General features: G+C 48.3%; 5 non-coding genes and 3 pseudogenes across 5 annotated transcripts; all 8 read right to left on the reverse strand.

The window, feature by feature from the left end:
• Positions 1 to 1917: 1917 nt before the first annotated feature.
• Positions 1918 to 2147, reverse strand: LOC113100904 (uncharacterized; annotated as a pseudogene).
• Positions 2148 to 4198: 2051 nt separating this feature from the next.
• Positions 4199 to 4362, reverse strand: LOC113100885 (U1 spliceosomal RNA). Its single transcript, XR_003289817.1, has one exon. It is a non-coding gene; the product is annotated as a U1 spliceosomal RNA (small nuclear RNA).
• Positions 4363 to 4736: 374 nt separating this feature from the next.
• LOC113100901 (uncharacterized) lies at positions 4737 to 4910 on the reverse strand (annotated as a pseudogene).
• A 5418-nt stretch (positions 4911 to 10328) lies between these two features.
• On the reverse strand, positions 10329 to 10485 carry LOC113100905 (uncharacterized; annotated as a pseudogene).
• A 1459-nt stretch (positions 10486 to 11944) lies between these two features.
• On the reverse strand, positions 11945 to 12108 carry LOC113100886 (U1 spliceosomal RNA). The gene has a single exon (XR_003289818.1). It is a non-coding gene; the product is annotated as a U1 spliceosomal RNA (small nuclear RNA).
• Positions 12109 to 12482: 374 nt separating this feature from the next.
• On the reverse strand, positions 12483 to 12673 carry LOC113100899 (U2 spliceosomal RNA). Its single transcript, XR_003289830.1, has one exon. It is a non-coding gene; the product is annotated as a U2 spliceosomal RNA (small nuclear RNA).
• Positions 12674 to 14724: 2051 nt separating this feature from the next.
• LOC113100887 (U1 spliceosomal RNA) lies at positions 14725 to 14888 on the reverse strand. Its single transcript, XR_003289819.1, has one exon. It is a non-coding gene; the product is annotated as a U1 spliceosomal RNA (small nuclear RNA).
• A 374-nt stretch (positions 14889 to 15262) lies between these two features.
• LOC113100900 (U2 spliceosomal RNA) lies at positions 15263 to 15453 on the reverse strand. The gene has a single exon (XR_003289831.1). It is a non-coding gene; the product is annotated as a U2 spliceosomal RNA (small nuclear RNA).
• Between the last annotated feature and the right edge of the window lie 1207 nt (positions 15454 to 16660).

The following is a 16660-nucleotide window of genomic DNA, read 5'->3' on the forward strand; positions in this document are numbered from 1 at the left end:
TGGTTCTAAACCACCCGCTAACCTAAATGAATCCCGAAGAGAAAAATTGGTCACCAGCTGCGCTAAGTCCTTTCCAGAACCATTGTCTAGTGACACGTTGAAATCCCCCCCTAAAACCACCAACCGGTTGGTAAAGAGGACGGGAGCTAGGTCATCTAGAAAACCCTCCCTTTCTCCTAACTTACTCGGTGCATAAACATTCACAAACCGAAAAGCCACCCCCCTCCATCTGACATCCACCACTATCATCCTCCCCGGCCTAATCACATTAGTGGATTCAATCACAAACTCCCCTGAGTAAAACAAAATCCCCACCCCATCCGCCCTCACATTACCCACTCCCCAAACTGAAGGCCCCAGCCCCCATCCCGCAGAAAATAATTGTACATCACTGTACCTTTGTAAATGGCACTCTTGCAAAAATAAAACATCAAAAGGTAAACTTTTTAAAGAAATAAAGACTGCAGTTCGTCGCTGTAGCATTTTGATCCCTCTTACATTCAAAGTAGCCACTCTTACACAACCCATTAAAATAATTGCTAATTAATATAACACAAAACAAAAAAAAATTTTCCTGAATAAAACCTTAGATACTCCCCTTCCTTCCTAATATCCCCTTTCCCCTCCCCTTTCTCTTTCTTGAGAGTACCTCAGCCCATTCCCCCACTTGTTTGTCTTCCTGCCCCTCGTCCTCCCTCTCTTCTAAACCTGCCCTCCCAGGTTTTCCCAAGACCACATGGCCCTTTTCACAAATTCCCCCCTCTTTTGCTCCACATCCGTTTTCCCCTTCAGCCTCCACTTCCACCCTCCCAAGGATCTCCTCTTCTTGGACCACTTTCTCCCAGTCCTGAACAGGAGCTAGCTCCTGTAAAAGAGCTGAGCTTAAAAGTCCTACCCTACTACACTTGCGCTCCCTTTCCTGGCTCTCGGTGTCCTCAGTGAGCCGCCGTCGACGTTGTCCTTGTGCTACCACCATCGGATCACTTGATACATCGTCCTGCTGAGGCGGATTCTCTCCTCATACTGAAGCAGACTGCCCTTCCCTTAAGTCCATAGGCCTAGTTGCCAGATCTCTCTGAGACTCGAAGATCCCAGATAACACCTCTGTCACATCTATCTCTGACCATTCCTGGGATGGCGCCGATTGTCGCCCGCTGTCCTCATCTCTCACTTCCTCCCCGAAATTGCCCGGTACGTCACCCCTACCGCCTTTTGTTTCTCTTGCCCCCTGATCTGCACTCGAAGGTCCTGCTTCCTGGCTCTCCATCTCTGCAGGTAAGCTTGTAAGCAGGGATTCAAGATCTGCCTGCAGGTCCTGGCCTTCTTTAAAGAGGCTGGCAAAGGATTTCTTTCTGGTTGGACATGCACGGAACAGATGGTCCACCCCACCACATAGGCTGCATCTTTTAGGTTCAGGGCAAGCTGAGGCAATGTGGTCAGTTGACTCACAAAAGCGACAACGTTGGCCAGTACAGTCAGTCTTAATGTGACCTCGAGCCCCACATCTTCTGCAATACAGCGGCTGCCCCGGATAATGGAGAAAGCCTCGGTTGGACCCGATGAAAAAGGACCCCGGGGGGTGGATAAGGCCCCCAGGTGATGCTGGATCAGCCCTTAGCTTGACTAAGTATCTCCTCTTGCCATTCCAGATGCCATACTGGTCCTTCAGTCGTTCCCCCCCTTTCACAGCCTCACAGTACCTTGCCAGAAAAGATAGAACATCTCCATCCTCTACAAAGGGGTTGTAAAGGTGGATCACCAATGGTAAATAATCCTGTGCAAAGGCCGGATGAAGATGCAGATCCCTCAGCAAACGGTGATCTTTTTTCTTTTCCCACTCCTCAAAAAAGGCAACACAGTCTCTCAATTGAAAAAAGGTCAAGTCCATGAACCCAGAAGAGGAGAAATCCTGAAGACAAAAGATCAGGGACGCAGGAATTCCAAAAACTCCTCTTAACACCTCGACAACGACGAAATCCCGTCCAAACCTCTTCTTAATCTCCATTTCAGCTTCCTTCTTCACTTGAACTCTGACAGTATTTTTCAGCCGCACCATCATGGTCGGCAATGGAATCTCTTCTCTTGAAGTGTCCATCTGGTAAGAACAGATACTACACTTGATCTTAGCCAAAAGGCCGAGAAGCGATGCTGCTAAGACGCAGCAGGGAGGAAGCCGGACACGGCGATGCCCATCTCGGCTTTGGTAAGTTTTGGGAGACCTAAAAACGCTGGGGGATGGTGGTAGCCTCCCCTGTCTACAACGTCACCGGGCCTCGTCCCGATCGGCCTGACGGAAAGTACGGCATCGCTCGTAACTCCCAAACGGTTGGTCGCAGAGCCACGTGCCTTATGTCATCGGAATCCTTGGCTCGAGCCGAACGAGACGCAGGTCTCAGATTGGCTCGTCGCTCTGACGAAATTTTCAGGTATTTTGGATTTTGTCGAAAACCTTCTTTTGCAACCTAGCGCCAGGTATTTGGCCCAGTCCCACCCAAATCAGCACAGAAAGCTTCTCTGGAGTCTGACTGTCAATAATCATCCAAAAAAAGAGGAAATTTCCATTCACCTTGGCGAGGGGACCTCAAAACGTGCTAAGGTGGCGTGTCCGAGGTGGCTCGAATGGCTATAACTCCGGGAAGGAGTGAGATCCCTTCACCCAAATCGGCACACCTGTGCAGGGGCTCAGTCCGAGGCCAGGTGAAAAGGGGCGCGGCGACAGGCCAGTAGGTGGCGCCGTAAGCTGAAAAATAGTGAAAATGTAATGTAAAAAGACAATCAAACAAAGATGAAAACACCCGAAACACTGCGGGATCGTAGTACCCTCCCCTGTCTGCAACGTCACCGGGCCTTGTCCCGATCGGCCTGACGGTGGAACTGCAGCGACGGAAAGTACGGCATCGCTCGTAACTCCCAAACGGTTGGTCGCAGAGCCACGTGCCTTATGTCATCGGAATCCTTGGCTCGAGCCGAACGAGACGCAGGTCTCAGATTGGCTCGTCGCTCTGACGAAATTTTCGGGTATTTTGGATTTTGTCGAAAACCTTCTTTTGCAACCTAGCGCCAGGTATTTGGCCCAGTCCCACCCAAATCAGCACAGAAAGCTTCTCTGGAGTCTGACTGTCAATAATCATCCAAAAAAAGAGGAAATTTCCATTCACCTTGGCGAGGGGACCTCAAAACGTGCTAAGGTGGCGTGTCCGAGGTGGCTCGAATGGCTATAACTCCGGGAAGGAGTGAGATCCCTTCACCCAAATCGGCACACCTGTGCAGGGGCTCAGTCCGAGGCCAGGTGAAAAGGGGCGCGGCGACAGGCCAGTAGGTGGCGCCGTAAGCTGAAAAATAGTGAAAATGTAATGTAAAAAGACAATCAAACAAAGATGAAAACACCCGAAACACTGCGGGATCGTAGTACCCTCCCCTGTCTGCAACGTCACCGGGCCTTGTCCCGATCGGCCTGACGGTGGAACTGCAGCGACGGAAAGTACGGCATCGCTCGTAACTCCCAAACGGTTGGTCGCAGAGCCACGTGCCTTATGTCATCGGAATCCTTGGCTCGAGCCGAACGAGACGCAGGTCTCAGATTGGCTCGTCGCTCTGACGAAATTTTCGGGTATTTTGGATTTTGTCGAAAACCTTCTTTTGCAACCTAGCGCCAGGTATTTGGCCCAGTCCCACCCAAATCAGCACAGAAAGCTTCTCTGGAGTCTGACTGTCAATAATCATCCAAAAAAAGAGGAAATTTCCATTCACCTTGGCGAGGGGACCTCAAAACGTGCTAAGGTGGCGTGTCCGAGGTGGCTCGAATGGCTATAACTCCGGGAAGGAGTGAGATCCCTTCACCCAAATCGGCACACCTGTGCAGGGGCTCAGTCCGAGGCCAGGTGAAAAAGGGCGCGGCGACAGGCCACTAGGTGGCGCTGTAAGCGACAACAAAATTAATACGAATCGAAAAAAAGGACAAACAAACAACATGGAGACAGATACAGCTAGGCTGCAGTCAGTCCAATCTACTTTCAAAGTAAGGTCTGCGCTATGTTCGAACTAAACTACCCACCAGGGTCTGATTTTTCAAGAGCGTAAGTGACTTTGTTTCACAGGCGCACAACACGTATCTCGCATGTGACAGAACTCCCCATTCTGAAACGGAAATAAATAAAAAACTGTAAAAACCTCTTCTGCTTTGTTTCACCAACAATTTCAGGGGAGAGCGCGAACGCAGTCCCCCACTACCATAAATTATGCAGTCGAGATTCCCGCATTTGGGGAATTCGCAGGGGTCAGCATGGCCGGAGTGCAATGGACAAGCCTCGCCCTGGGTGAACCGCCTTCTTGATCATGGTGTCTCCCCTGCCAGGTAAGTATGAAGGCCCAGGCGGTCAGCCAGAGGTCTGATTTGCATCTCTACCATCCTCACCAACGGTTAGCCCTCCGCCCCCGCTCCAGGAAAGGAAGGACGGGTGCCTTCCGTTACTGGCCTGGAAACTGCCAAGCTCATGGGCCGGTGCTTCCCAACGCCAGTTTTAGATGACTCTCTTTAAACAAACACACCTGATTCGATGCACCACCTCGTCTGTGAAAGACTTCAAGACCTCAGGTGGGTGCATCGTTAGTGGAAGAGTCCAAGACCCCAGGAGGACACATCAGAAAAAAAGTTTGCAATAAACCACAGCATCTGCAATGGCAGCTCTCATTCCTTGTTCTGCTATTCGACACAATAAATGGCAATCCCCAAAAAGGGAAAGCACACCGTTCCTGGAGACACTGCAATACCAGGCCGATGCATGGAGTGGACGGAGCAAGCCCCGGCTCCAGCTCCGTGATCTAAAAATCCATTTAATATGTAGTCCCCGGATGGGGGACGTATCAGATATTAAACTGATAAGAACAGATTTTTTTTTTTGAAAAATTTTATTGTCACAATACATTTTGGTTACATGCACACATTTGTTTTGTTAAAACACATTATACAATGGTTGTTGTTGTTGTTTTTGTTGTTGTTGTTTAATGCACAGGATAATTTTTAAATTAATTAATACACAAATAAAAACATTTTGTATTGAGTGTGTTTTTTGTTGTTGTTGTGTGTCTGTAGTGCTAGAGAAAATAAAAAATAAAAACAGTGTTATTAAAATCAAAAGACAGGTTTAAAAACGTTCTCTTCTGTTGTGCAGAAACGGGTATGTCCTTTAAAGAAAAAAGATTAAACCATCAGCTCAGTTCCTCAAAACCAGTCCCAGAGGCCTGACCCTTCTGGGCCCAGAGGAGATCCTCTTAAACCGAGGCACCGCTGTCCCACTTCAGGTGTTTGGGGGCATCTACGGGCAGTCAGGGCTCGTGGCTATGGGGACCTTTCCCGTGTAGCTCTGACCCTCCACATCCGAATGGCGACATGCGGTGTACTCCTGCAGCCTTGATTTGGCTAGCTGGATGGTGGCGTGCAGGGACCCCTGCATGCGCTTCCCTACCAGTAGGTTTCTGGAGGTCCATATGGCGTCTTGGATGCAGAGGATGGTAAGCCATAGCTTAGGGGGTGTTTTTGCTGGCATTTGTTTTTGGCTCACCCCTCCTCTCCCCATTGGGTAGTCTGGGACCCCCCCTACTGGTAGGTACGGGAATTGCTGGGGGCCAGCTGTCGCCCACAGGTCCCTCACAGCGCTGCACTCCCATAAGGCGTGCCTCACGGTCTCGGGGGCGCCACATCCGGACCGCGGGCAGATGGGGTTCTTTGACATGCCTCGGGAGTGCATCACGGCCCTGACCGGGAGGATCTCATGGGCAACCATCCAAGCCAGGTCTCGGTGTCGGTTGTGAAGAGCTGAGTGGGACACATTCCGCCAAACGTTTTGGGCTTCACCTAGAGTGAGCCCGCGTACTGGACACACTTGTTCCCGTTCCTGCACAAGAGAGAGTATAGAGCGATGATTGGTTAAAACAGTCACACTTTCTTTTTCCAAATTAAATTTCTTTAAAAAGTTCTTTATGTGTGTGTATGCTGGGGGTTGGTCAAAGGCAACTGGCATTGTCAAGTCTGTCTGTACAATATTTTGGGTTCTTAAGTAGGACCCCATCCAAAACCGGGTCATGGCTCCTGTTTTGTCTTGTTTGGATGGGGTTCGGGCATATTTTATATGTAGTGCAGTATAAAAAGCTCCTAAAAACAAGTAGGGGTCTGGCACTCCTTTTCCTCCATTTTGGGGTGCTTTCTTCATGGTTGCTCTTTTGAGTCGCTCCCACTTAGACCCCCATAAAAAATAAAACATTGCACGTTCCAGAGATACAAGAAAGAGTCTGGGGGGAAAGAAAACAGAACACAGCAATAAAAACAGGGGTAAAATCACAGCTTTTATGATTAAAACCTTTCCTTCAAATGTCAAATGTCTCAGTCCCCAGAAACCTAGTTTTTTCCGCACTTTAACCATCACGTCATGCCAATTTCCACTCCCTCCCCCGTCTCTGTCAAACTTAATACCCAGTATTTTTAACTCTGTCCTTTTAAAAGTAGTGTCCAGTCCAGCGAGCTCACTAGGTTTCCAGGGACCGTAAAACTGTGCTTGTGTTTTATCTCGGTTCAGTCTGGCTCCCGATGCTTTCCCAAACCAGTCTGTCAGGTCCATAGTCCTCTGTGTTGATAAAACGTCAGTACATAAAAGGTTGACATCATCCATATATAAAACAGTCTTTGCAGTCAGTCCTCCAGTCCCGGGTATAGTCAGTCCACTGATCCATGTATCCCTTCTCAATACCTGCGCTAGGGGTTCGATGGAAGCCACATACAGGAGAGGAGATAACGGACAGCCCTGACGGACGCCGCTGCATATATTTATCGCTTTTGAGAGATTCCCGTTAACTAGGATTTTGCTGGTTATGTCTTTATACAGCAATCCCACCCAAGCTAAGAACCTCCTGGGAAACCCCATTTTTTCCAAAACTTGAAACAAGTAGTGGTGCGAGACTCGGTCGAATGCTTTTTCAAAGTCTAAATTTAAAACTATCAGCCGAATATTTCTGTCTCTCGCATAACAGATGGCGTCTCTTATCAGTACGAGGCTGTCTGTGATCTTTCTCCCAGGGACGGCGCAGGCTTGATCCGGGTGGATCAGATCTGCTAAAACTGTTGACATTCGTGTTGTTAAAAGTTTACTAAAAAGTTTACAATCAAAGTTTAAAAGGGTTATAGGACGCCAGTTTTTTAAATCTGTCTTGTCATCTTTTTTGTGTAGTAGGGTCATTATTCCTATCCTAAAACTGTCAGGGAGCTGGTCGATCTTGTCAAAGTCATTAAAAACAGCCAGTAAGTCTTGTCTTAAAATGTCCCAAAAGGTCAAATAAAATTCAAGAGGGAGTCCATCAACTCCAGGAGTTTTCCCTTTTTTGAATTTTTGAATACTTTTGTCTATCTCAGAAATGTTAAAATCCTTTGTCAGACTGGTATTTACATTTATTGTTTTCTCTATGCTTGTTAAAATTTCGCTCAAAATGCTGTTGTCACTTGCCTTTTCTTCATAGAGTTCTTCATAAAAGCTTTCTATTACTGATAAAATATCCTTTGTGTCTGTCATTGTTTCTCCTTCTTTATTTCTTAATTTAAATATTGCTCTACCTCCATCAATAACTTTCTTAAAAAAGTATCTGCTGCATTTCTCGCCTTCCTCTATTTCCCTTTCTTTACTCCTGAAGAGAACACCTCTACTTTTAACCTCCGCTAATTCTGACATGTCTTTCTTAACTTCCTTAATTTCTTCGTTAAAATCAAAACCCTGGCTAAGAAGATAAAAATAACGTTGTAGCCTCTTTTGCAGTCCCACCATTTGTCTTTTTTCTTTTATTTTTTTCTTTTTCCCTGCCCATCTAAAAAAAGTCTTGGTCTTTGCCTTTACCATCTCCCACCACTGTGCTCGTGAATCATAAAAGTCTTGTAAAGTCTGCCATTGGCTGTACTGCTCCCTGTAGTATGTTGTGATCTCTGGGTCTTCCAGCAGGGAGCAGTTCAGTTTCCATATCCCTCCACCTGTCGTCACACCTGTGGGAAAAGAAAGGGTGCAAGAAAGCATAGCGTGGTCTGAAAAGAAAACGGGCATTAGTTTAGCATCCACTGGTGTAAGGTCTCGCGTAAAGATATAGTCTATACGGGAGGCTTTAGTGCCATCACCACTAAACCAGGTGAATCCTTTTTCCCCAGGATGCATGGTTCTAAAACAGTCAGTCAATTTAAAATCCTTTATAATGTTCTGTAGTAAAATTGACGTTTTATCCATTTTAAAATCCTCTCTCTCCCCTTTTCTATCATTTTTACTTAAAATGCAATTAAAATCCCCTGCTAAAATAAATGGGGTCTTTCCTAAAAGGTGGGACTGCACGTCTTCTAAAAGGTCGTTCCTTTCATTTTTATCTGTAAAAGCATACATATTTAAAATATTAAAATCATGTCCTAAGAAGGACAGATTTATTAAAAGAGCTCTCCCATCTCTCACCACTGTGCTACCCTTCACCAAGAGCTGAGGATTTTTTATTAAAATGGCTACTCCATCGGCTCTGTTAAAATTTGATCCACTCCACACAGATACATGGGGCCATTGTTCTTCCCATCTCCTATAATTGGACATAAAAGGTAAAGCACATTCTTGTAAAAGCAGGATATCGCTATTTTGGGTTTGTAAAAAGGATAAAACCATTTGAGCTCTCAACTGTGACCTCACACTTCTTACATTTAAGGTGGAGAGTGTGAGTGTCATGATAAAAACAGTTAAAAATGATAAATACAACATTTTAGAATACATAAATAACTAAAATTTCAATTAAAAAAGATATCTGTATCTTGTGAAACCAGCTCTTCTTCTTTTCCCCTATTTGGGGGATCCGGAGATTGAAGCTGTTTCCCCCTTGAGCTAGCCCTAGGGGTTGATGTTTGGAGTTCTATTGACAAGAAAGATATTTCGTTTGGGGAACCGAGTGGGAAAAGCCGGTTCAGATCCCCTGATGAGGAGGAATCTGATCGCAATCCCACTCTATCTCTTTTCTCATTCTTCTCCTCAATGGGAGATCGGGCAATCCTTTTTTTCCCTCTCAATATAACTCCTGGAAGATCATTACTTACCTCTATCTCTTGTTTCTCCTCCACTACCTTTTCCTGTTCTTGTTCACTATCCTCCTCCTTGCTCTGTTCATTTGACTCCTTTTCTTTCTCTATTAGGGATTGGTGGAGTTCCATCTCCTCATTTCCGTCTGCTCCAATAGTGTGGTTTGGCGGGAAATTTGAAGTTTGCTCCGCCCCCCCTCTCTCCTTACCTCTGTTATCCATTTTCTCTCCACCAACCCCAGGGTTTGGCGGGAGATTTGAATTTAGCTCCACCTCCTCATTGGCCTGTTGTACTCGCTCCTCAACCGCCATTTTGTCTGATTTAACTTTGTTGGCAAACGATTTGGGGCAATCTCTGTAGAGATGAGACAAGTCTCCACAAAGATTACACTTTCTGCCATTTGGACATTCTTCAAAGGAATGTCCAATTTCTCTACACTTGTTACAAAAGAGTTTCTGGCATGCTTCAAGAAGATGCCCAAACTCCCCACATCGCCGGCAGAGTTTGGGCATTCCCTGGTAGTGGATGTAGCCCCTGTTTTCTCCCAGAACTATCATTTGTGGTAAATGCCTCAGACCTTGGAAGCCCTGTGGGTCTTCCCATTGCTTAATGGGGACCCTCCAGGAACAATTCCAAATACCGTCTTCATCATAAACCTTCATAGCCTGGCCCCTTACAGTGCAAAATCTACCCAGCCATGTGCAAATGTCTTCTCCATTCACAGTCTCATTGAACATTCTAACGATAACCATTTTTTGTGTGTTATCAGTTAGTTTCTCAACTTTAAACATGGAAAACTGGGTCTTGTGTGTGTCAAAGCGCTGCCAGAACTCATTTAACAGTGCTGCATTTTTAAAACTCACATCGAAGCCTTTGTTAAAAGGCAGGGTTAGAATGCAATTTAAATCAGCAGGATTAAAACCTAGAAGTTTTTGCATAAGTTTCCTCGAAAAATCCAACCTTGACATTTCCATTAACTTTCCATCTTTTTCTAAAAAAAGGAACCTAGTGCTGTGGTGCCTCCGCATGCCGGCACGAGCAGCCGACATGTTGGAGGCACCGACAGCTAAAAGGAATCAAACAAACTAAAAAATTACCACAGCAATAAAAACAACGTAAAACAGGAAATAACTTACCTTAAGACCAGTTTCTCAATAAAAAAAACTCCTCCTAAAAAACAAGCACAACACAATATGAAAGACAATAAATAGTAAAAAAAGTATGCCAGATGCAATACAATATACCTCTCGGGAGGTGTAGGACGTGCTATGGTAGAGCACAACCTAAAAACCTCCAAGAGGCGATCGCAGTCTCTTCCTTTAAGCCAGACACTTGATCTTAGCCAAAAGGCAGAGAAGCGATAAGAACAGATACTACACTTGATCTTAGCCAAAGGCCGAGAAGCGATGCTGCTAAGACGCAGCAGGGAGGAAGCCGGACACGGCGATGCCCATCTCGGCTTTGGTAAGTTTTGGGAGACCTAAAAACGCTGGGGGATGGTGGTAGCCTCCCCTGTCTACAACGTCACCGGGCCTCGTCCCGATCGGCCTGACGGAAAGTACGGCATCGCTCGTAACTCCCAAACGGTTGGTCGCAGAGCCACGTGCCTTATGTCATCGGAATCCTTGGCTCGAGCCGAACGAGACGCAGGTCTCAGATTGGCTCGTCGCTCTGACGAAATTTTCGGGTATTTTGGATTTTGTCGAAAACCTTCTTTTGCAACCTAGCGCCAGGTATTTGGCCCAGTCCCACCCAAATCAGCACAGAAAGCTTCTCTGGAGTCTGACTGTCAATAATCATCCAAAAAAAGAGGAAATTTCCATTCACCTTGGCGAGGGGACCTCAAAACGTGCTAAGGTGGCGTGTCCGAGGTGGCTCGAATGGCTATAACTCCGGGAAGGAGTGAGATCCCTTCACCCAAATCGGCACACCTGTGCAGGGGCTCAGTCCGAGGCCAGGTGAAAAGGGGCGCGGCGACAGGCCAGTAGGTGGCGCCGTAAGCTGAAAAATAGGGAAAATGTAATGTAAAAAGACAATCAAACAAAGATGAAAACACCCGAAACACTGCGGGATCGTAGTACCCTCCCCTGTCTGCAACGTCACCGGGCCTTGTCCCGATCGGCCTGACGGTGGAACTGCAGCGACGGAAAGTACGGCATCGCTCGTAACTCCCAAACGGTTGGTCGCAGAGCCACGTGCCTTATGTCATCGGAATCCTTGGCTCGAGCCGAACGAGACGCAGGTCTCAGATTGGCTCGTCGCTCTGACGAAATTTTCGGGTATTTTGGATTTTGTCGAAAACCTTCTTTTGCAACCTAGCGCCAGGTATTTGGCCCTGTCCCACCCAAATCAGCACATAAAGCTTCTCTGGAGTCTGACTGTCAATAATCATCCAAAAAAAGAGGAAATTTCCATTCACCTTGGCGAGGGGACCTCAAAACGTGCTAAGGTGGCGTGTCCGAGGTGACTCGAATGGCTATAACTCCGGGAAGGAGTGAGATCCCTTCACCCAAATCGGCACACCTGTGCAGGGGCTCAGTCCGAGGCCAGGTGAAAAAGGGCGCGGCGACAGGCCACTAGGTGGCGCTGTAAGCGACAACAAAATTAATACGAATCGAAAAAAAGGACAAACAAACAACATGGAGACAGATACAGCTAGGCTGCAGTCAGTCCAATCTACTTTCAAAGTAAGGTCTGCGCTATGTTCGAACTAAACTACCCACCAGGGTCTGATTTTTCAAGAGCGTAAGTGACTTTGTTTCACAGGCGCACAACACGTATCTCGCATGTGACAGAACTCCCCATTCTGAAACGGAAATAAATAAAAAACTGTAAAAACCTCTTCTGCTTTGTTTCACCAACAATTTCAGGGGAGAGCGCGAACGCAGTCCCCCACTACCATAAATTATGCAGTCGAGATTCCCGCATTTGGGGAATTCGCAGGGGTCAGCATGGCCGGAGTGCAATGGACAAGCCTCGCCCTGGGTGAACCGCCTTCTTGATCATGGTGTCTCCCCTGCCAGGTAAGTATGAAGGCCCAGGCGGTCAGCCAGAGGTCTGATTTGCATCTCTACCATCCTCACCAACGGTTAGCCCTCCGCCCCCGCTCCAGGAAAGGAAGGACGGGTGCCTTCCGTTACTGGCCTGGAAACTGCCAAGCTCATGGGCCGGTGCTTCCCAACGCCAGTTTTAGATGACTCTCTTTAAACAAACACACCTGATTCGATGCACCACCTCGTCTGTGAAAGACTTCAAGACCTCAGGTGGGTGCATCGTTAGTGGAAGAGTCCAAGACCCCAGGAGGACACATCAGAAAAAAAGTTTGCAATAAACCACAGCATCTGCAATGGCAGCTCTCATTCCTTGTTCTGCTATTCGACACAATAAATGGCAATCCCCAAAAAGGGAAAGCACACCGTTCCTGGAGACACTGCAATACCAGGCCGATGCATGGAGTGGACGGAGCAAGCCCCGGCTCCAGCTCCGTGATCTAAAAATCCATTTAATATGTAGTCCCCGGATGGGGGACGTATCAGATATTAAACTGATAAGAACAGATACTACACTTGATCTTAGCCAAAAGGCCGAGAAGCGATGCTGCTAAGACGCAGCAGGGAGGAAGCCGGACACGGCGATGCCCATCTCGGCTTTGGTAAGTTTTGGGAGACCTAAAAACGCTGGGGGATGGTGGTAGCCTCCCCTGTCTACAACGTCACCGGGCCTCGTCCCGATCGGCCTGACGGAAAGTACGGCATCGCTCGTAACTCCCAAACGGTTGGTCGCAGAGCCACGTGCCTTATGTCATCGGAATCCTTGGCTCGAGCCGAACGAGACGCAGGTCTCAGATTGGCTCGTCGCTCTGACGAAATTTTCGGGTATTTTGGATTTTGTCGAAAACCTTCTTTTGCAACCTAGCGCCAGGTATTTGGCCCAGTCCCACCCAAATCAGCACAGAAAGCTTCTCTGGAGTCTGACTGTCAATAATCATCCAAAAAAAGAGGAAATTTCCATTCACCTTGGCGAGGGGACCTCAAAACGTGCTAAGGTGGCGTGTCCGAGGTGGCTCGAATGGCTATAACTCCGGGAAGGAGTGAGATCCCTTCACCCAAATCGGCACACCTGTGCAGGGGCTCAGTCCGAGGCCAGGTGAAAAGGGGCGCGGCGACAGGCCAGTAGGTGGCGCCGTAAGCTGAAAAATAGTGAAAATGTAATGTAAAAAGACAATCAAACAAAGATGAAAACACCCGAAACACTGCGGGATCGTAGTACCCTCCCCTGTCTGCAACGTCACCGGGCCTTGTCCCGATCGGCCTGACGGTGGAACTGCAGCGACGGAAAGTACGGCATCGCTCGTAACTCCCAAACGGTTGGTCGCAGAGCCACGTGCCTTATGTCATCGGAATCCTTGGCTCGAGCCGAACGAGACGCAGGTCTCAGATTGGCTCGTCGCTCTGACGAAATTTTCGGGTATTTTGGATTTTGTCGAAAACCTTCTTTTGCAACCTAGCGCCAGGTATTTGGCCCAGTCCCACCCAAATCAGCACAGAAAGCTTCTCTGGAGTCTGACTGTCAATAATCATCCAAAAAAAGAGGAAATTTCCATTCACCTTGGCGAGGGGACCTCAAAACGTGCTAAGGTGGCGTGTCCGAGGTGGCTCGAATGGCTATAACTCCGGGAAGGAGTGAGATCCCTTCACCCAAATCGGCACACCTGTGCAGGGGCTCAGTCCGAGGCCAGGTGAAAAGGGGCGCGGCGACAGGCCAGTAGGTGGCGCCGTAAGCTGAAAAATAGGGAAAATGTAATGTAAAAAGACAATCAAACAAAGATGAAAACACCCGAAACACTGCGGGATCGTAGTACCCTCCCCTGTCTGCAACGTCACCGGGCCTTGTCCCGATCGGCCTGACGGTGGAACTGCAGCGACGGAAAGTACGGCATCGCTCGTAACTCCCAAACGGTTGGTCGCAGAGCCACGTGCCTTATGTCATCGGAATCCTTGGCTCGAGCCGAACGAGACGCAGGTCTCAGATTGGCTCGTCGCTCTGACGAAATTTTCGGGTATTTTGGATTTTGTCGAAAACCTTCTTTTGCAACCTAGCGCCAGGTATTTGGCCCAGTCCCACCCAAATCAGCACAGAAAGCTTCTCTGGAGTCTGACTGTCAATAATCATCCAAAAAAAGAGGAAATTTCCATTCACCTTGGCGAGGGGACCTCAAAACGTGCTAAGGTGGCGTGTCCGAGGTGGCTCGAATGGCTATAACTCCGGGAAGGAGTGAGATCCCTTCACCCAAATCGGCACACCTGTGCAGGGGCTCAGTCCGAGGCCAGGTGAAAAAGGGCGCGGCGACAGGCCACTAGGTGGCGCTGTAAGCGACAACAAAATTAATACGAATCGAAAAAAAGGACAAACAAACAACATGGAGACAGATACAGCTAGGCTGCAGTCAGTCCAATCTACTTTCAAAGTAAGGTCTGCGCTATGTTCGAACTAAACTACCCACCAGGGTCTGATTTTTCAAGAGCGTAAGTGACTTTGTTTCACAGGCGCACAACACGTATCTCGCATGTGACAGAACTCCCCATTCTGAAACGGAAATAAATAAAAAACTGTAAAAACCTCTTCTGCTTTGTTTCACCAACAATTTCAGGGGAGAGCGCGAACGCAGTCCCCCACTACCATAAATTATGCAGTCGAGATTCCCGCATTTGGGGAATTCGCAGGGGTCAGCATGGCCGGAGTGCAATGGACAAGCCTCGCCCTGGGTGAACCGCCTTCTTGATCATGGTGTCTCCCCTGCCAGGTAAGTATGAAGGCCCAGGCGGTCAGCCAGAGGTCTGATTTGCATCTCTACCATCCTCACCAACGGTTAGCCCTCCGCCCCCGCTCCAGGAAAGGAAGGACGGGTGCCTTCCGTTACTGGCCTGGAAACTGCCAAGCTCATGGGCCGGTGCTTCCCAACGCCAGTTTTAGATGACTCTCTTTAAACAAACACACCTGATTCGATGCACCACCTCGTCTGTGAAAGACTTCAAGACCTCAGGTGGGTGCATCGTTAGTGGAAGAGTCCAAGACCCCAGGAGGACACATCAGAAAAAAAGTTTGCAATAAACCACAGCATCTGCAATGGCAGCTCTCATTCCTTGTTCTGCTATTCGACACAATAAATGGCAATCCCCAAAAAGGGAAAGCACACCGTTCCTGGAGACACTGCAATACCAGGCCGATGCATGGAGTGGACGGAGCAAGCCCCGGCTCCAGCTCCGTGATCTAAAAATCCATTTAATATGTAGTCCCCGGATGGGGGACGTATCAGATATTAAACTGATAAGAACAGATACTACACTTGATCTTAGCCAAAAGGCCGAGAAGCGATGCTGCTAAGACGCAGCAGGGAGGAAGCCGGACACGGCGATGCCCATCTCGGCTTTGGTAAGTTTTGGGAGACCTAAAAACGCTGGGGGATGGTGGTAGCCTCCCCTGTCTACAACGTCACCTGGGCCTCGTCCCGATCGGCCTGACGGAAAGTACGGCATCGCTCGTAACTCCCAAACGGTTGGTCGCAGAGCCACGTGCCTTATGTCATCGGAATCCTTGGCTCGAGCCGAACGAGACGCAGGTCTCAGATTGGCTCGTCGCTCTGACGAAATTTTCGGGTATTTTGGATTTTGTCGAAAACCTTCTTTTGCAACCTAGCGCCAGGTATTTGGCCCAGTCCCACCCAAATCAGCACAGAAAGCTTCTCTGGAGTCTGACTGTCAATAATCATCCAAAAAAAGAGGAAATTTCCATTCACCTTGGCGAGGGGACCTCAAAACGTGCTAAGGTGGCGTGTCCGAGGTGGCTCGAATGGCTATAACTCCGGGAAGGAGTGAGATCCCTTCACCCAAATCGGCACACCTGTGCAGGGGCTCAGTCCGAGGCCAGGTGAAAAGGGGCGCGGCGACAGGCCAGTAGGTGGCGCCGTAAGCTGAAAAATAGTGAAAATGTAATGTAAAAAGACAATCAAACAAAGATGAAAACACCCGAAACACTGCGGGATCGTAGTACCCTCCCTGTCTGCAACGTCACCGGGCCTTGTCCGATCGGCCTGACGGTGGAACTGCAGCGACGGAAAGTACGGCATCGCTCGTAACTCCCAAACGGTTGGTCGCAGAGCCACGTGCCTTATGTCATCGGAATCCTTGGCTCGAGCCGAACGAGACGCAGGTCTCAGATTGGCTCGTCGCTCTGACGAATTTCGGGTATTTTGGATTTTGTCGAAAACCTTCTTTTGCAACCTAGCGCCAGGTATTTGGCCCAGTCCCACCCAAATCAGCACAGAAAGCTTCTCTGGAGTCTGACTGTCAATAATCATCCAAAAAAAGAGGAAATTCCATTCACCTTGGCGAGGGGACCTCAAAACGTGCTAAGGTGGCGTGTCCGAGGTGGCTCGAATGGCTATAACTCCGGAATGAGTGAGATCCCTTCCCCAAAATCGGCACACCTGTGCAGAGGGCTCAGTCCGAGGCCAGTGAAAAAGGGCGCGGCGACAGGCCAGTAGGTGGCGCCGTAAGCTGAAAATAGGGAAAATGTAATGTAAA

The sequence above is a fragment of the Carassius auratus genome, unplaced genomic scaffold, assembly GCF_003368295.1.
Source record: "Carassius auratus strain Wakin unplaced genomic scaffold, ASM336829v1 scaf_tig00217397, whole genome shotgun sequence".
Classification (NCBI taxonomy): domain Eukaryota; kingdom Metazoa; phylum Chordata; class Actinopteri; order Cypriniformes; family Cyprinidae; genus Carassius; species Carassius auratus.